General features: G+C 51.6%; 1 protein-coding gene across 10 annotated transcripts in view; it reads left to right on the top strand.

Moving 5' to 3' along the window:
* The first annotated feature begins 3,194 nt into the window (after positions 1-3,194).
* Positions 3,195-3,587, top strand: part of Mib2 (mindbomb E3 ubiquitin protein ligase 2) — a 14,045-nt gene continuing 13,652 nt past the window's right edge. For 7 of the 10 annotated variants that reach the window (XM_010627724.2, XM_010627721.2, XM_010627723.2 and 4 more), the window contains exon 1: positions 3,459-3,550. The gene's annotated coding sequence lies outside the window, so the exon portion shown is untranslated. Of the gene's footprint in view, positions 3,270-3,458; positions 3,551-3,587 lie in introns of those variants that run through there. The other 3 variants (XM_010627725.2, XM_033767898.1, XM_010627717.2) reach the window with 2 other exon arrangements.

Raw genomic sequence — 3,587 nt, 5'->3', positions numbered from 1 at the left:
GCTGCATCCCCACCCTTTTTTAAACTCTTTTGAGTACTCAGGAGGCTGAGGCAGGAGGATTGCCATGAGTTCAAGGCCAGCCTGGACTACACAGTGAGACTCTGTCTCAAAAAATAAAAAATAAATAAAAATAAAAATTTTAAATTTTGAGACAGGATCTTACTAAATTTTGCAAGTTGGGTTAAAACTTTCCACTCTCTTACCTCAGACTCCTAAAGTTCTAGAATCACAGGCATTTTTTTGTACTGGGGGTCAGACTCAGGACCTTGTGCTTTTGAGGCAGGCATGGCACAACTGAGCTAAATCCCTAGCCCTCACCATTTTTTTGTTTTTGTTTTTGTGGTTTTTTTGGTACCGGGGATTGAATTCAGACCATTTTATTTTTTGAGTCAAAGCATTGCTCTGTAGTCCAGGCTTCCCTTCAACTCACTATGAAGTTCAGGATGGGTTAACACTTGTGATCCTCCTGCCTCAGCTTCCCGAGTGTTGAGATCACAGGCATGAACCACCATGCCCAGCTGTTCCCAGCCTTTAAAAATTATTGTTTAAAAAATTTTATTTGTTGTGATGTAATAGGATTCTCACAGAGAGAGGCAGGACACTGAGGGTTTCCCTAGGAAATAGTGTTTATTTGTGCTGGCACGTGGCTCAGTGGGTTAATACCCAAAAGGCTGAGCCTCAGACATGGCAACATGTGTTTCTCTCCTATAAACGGACACACTAACATACCACAGCCTGATTGGGTACAATCTGGGTTATAGAGCAGTGCTGGGACCACACGTGAATCTGGGAACTACCAGCCACAATGTCTTTCTTAGTTCTGAGAAGGTTCCCCTGTACCACATTCCTTCAGGGGGTGCCCGGCCACACTCCTCAGGGAAGGTTCCTGCTACAGTGAGAGAGGGTCTTCCTATGGAGCCTAGGTGGGTCTCAAACACAGCCTCCCAAATGCTGAGATTATAGGTGTGCACTACAGTGCAATCACCACAGTTGTTTTGAGGGCAGCAAAAGGTCCTTGCTTCCCCTGGGGGAACCAATTCCCCACTGGTTCTACACCAGGGCTGGCCCTGGCCGTCTGGACCAATTGCGCTGCTATGCTGGGCCCGTCCAGTGTGTTTGCCCACTGGTGCCCCTGGAAGGGACTCTGGAGACCCTGTTCTTGCTTGTGTCTGCCCCACACAACCACCCTGCCAGCCTTTTTGGCATGGCAGCCCTGGCTGTACTCAATGCAGGTGGCAGGTCTGAGGCTCTGTTCCCCAGGCCTTGGGGAACCTCTCCTTCCCTCTTGTGTATTACTGCAGGAGAGGCAGTAGATCACGGGGCTCTGTCATCACAGTTCCTCCTGACTCGTGGTCTAGCTCTGGGCCACCAGCTGAACCTTGGCTGTGCTTCTGTCTCTCAACCTGCTCCCTACTGGCTGCCTGCTGGGACATCTATGCACTCCCTGGATGGTTTCCAGCATCAAGCAGGCAGGTGACACAGCCTGCACAGGCCCTTGCGGCCACCAGAGCATCTCCCTCAGCAGTTGTTTTCCTGGGCACATTTCTTTGGAATCGTGCTGATTACACCAATTTTCATATGCAGCCAAGGGGCTGGGGATTTAGCTCAGTGGTGCCACCACCTGCCTCACAAGTGCAAGGTCCTGAGTTCGATCCCCATACCAAAAAAAGAATGCAATCAACCTATTAGCCAAAAAAGGTGGCTGGAGCCACCCCAAAAACAGTGGTAAGGGAGTTCCTAAAAGTGACTGCCCCATGTCTCCCCAAGATGCAACCTGTTGAGGTTCCAGACACAGAAGCCGTGACAGTGCCCATGGTTGGTCCAAAGCAATGACCAGGGGCCTCAGTCACAGTGTGTCTTTGGGCACACATGAAAGCAAAGGGATGTCCTGTGTCCATCAGGCAAGGGAATGGGGTGGAAGGAATGGGGCTCAATGTGGTCAGGTTCTGTGGTCAGCAACACATTTGGTCTTTGGAGTCTGCAGAAACGGCCTAGGTGGATCTGTGTCTGCGAATGTTCAAGGTGCGACTTGGGTTCAGTCCTGTAGGGAGAGTACATAGCAGCCTGGTGCCAGAGTGGCCAGGGATTGTTTCCCAGTCAGAGCACAGAAAGTGTGGGACTGGAAACACCCAGGATAAACACGTGCTCAGACAAATACCCTCCTCCAGACTCACTAGGGGACTCACTTCAGCAAAGGAAGACAGTAAACCAAGAGGAAGCCGGCAGACTCCAGGAAAGAGGACCCAAGACAGGAGGAATCAGTCCTGGGTCCATAGAGAAAAGGTCCTTCGAGAGCTGTGTGGCAGGCTAGGCAACAGCTGGTGTAGGCTGGAGGGGAAAGTACTTGGCTGGAATGTGGGAGGCTCTGGGTTTCAACCCCTCACTGCAAAACCAAAGCCAAAAGAGTACAGGCATGATTTAGGTTTTTAAAAAATGACATCAAAAAATGTTGAGTAAATTGTGCATGGTGGCACACACATGCTTGTAATCCTAACACTCTGGGAGGATGGCGAAGGATTGCAAGTTCGAGCCCAGCCTGGGCAACTCAGCAAGACCCTGTTCAAAATTTAAAAAGGATTGGAGATGTAGTTCAGTCCTCAGGCCCCGGGTTTAATCTCCAATACTGAAAATTTATAAATAAAACTTGTTAAACCTGACGTGGTGGTGCACAGGTAGTGGAACACAAATCTGAGCCCTGTTTGGTCAATTCAACGATTTAGCAAGATCCCATCTCAAAGACTAAAAATTAAAAAGGGGATGTAGCTCAGGGGAAAGGCCCCCAGTAGAGAGAAAAAAGTCGGGCGTGGTCATGCCATGCACGCCTATAATCCCAGCTAAATGGAAGACAGGTAGGAGGATCACAAATTGGGGGCCTGGGGAATTTAGTGGGAGCCTGTCTCAAATAAAATTAAAAACACAACAAAAGAGGGCCGGAGGTTTGGCTCCGTGGTTCGGCCGTCTGCCTCGTAAGCGCAAGGGCCCGAGTTGGATCCTCGGTACAAAAAAACAAAACAGAACAAAACAAACAAACAAACAAAACCGCTTTTTCCGCTGCATCTCTGGAAGCTCCATCTATTCCGAGTTAGACGTCACTTGAGGAACCTCCGTCTCCATGGCGACGGGATGCGTCCTCCGAACTCCCTGCGCAGGCGCAAAAGATCCCACTAGGGGACGCGCGCCGGACCCGCCTCCTTACGCACGTTCATCTACCCGGACGTCCCCGCTGCCCCTCTGTACCAGTTGTTCGCTCTCGTCCACTTCACCGTCAGGTGAGGGGCTCTCTCTGGGCCCCGTCCTCTCCCCAGTATGTGGCCTTCTTTGCCAGAGGGCGGTCACACAGACATAATAGAACGCCCCGGGCCGAGCTGCCCAGGCCCACCCGTCCGATCGCCACTGTATTCCCGAGTCTGCGCCGCGAATGTCACACGCGCGGGGTTTCCTGGGAGCCACCCGCCCCGCCACTTTGCCGGGCGCCGTATGCGTCATGCGCAGGCGTCCCTGGGAGCTCCCTCTCCGCCCCGTAGTCTGGGACCGCGAACTACAGCTCCCGGTAGGCAATGAGGCGGCCCAGGACCAGAGACCAGAGC

This window comes from Fukomys damarensis, unplaced genomic scaffold (assembly GCF_012274545.1).
Source record: "Fukomys damarensis isolate Sample0158 unplaced genomic scaffold, DMR_v1.0_HiC HiC_scaffold_23, whole genome shotgun sequence".
In the NCBI taxonomy this organism is placed as follows: domain Eukaryota; kingdom Metazoa; phylum Chordata; class Mammalia; order Rodentia; family Bathyergidae; genus Fukomys; species Fukomys damarensis.
This window is presented reverse-complemented; position numbering and strand designations above follow the sequence as displayed.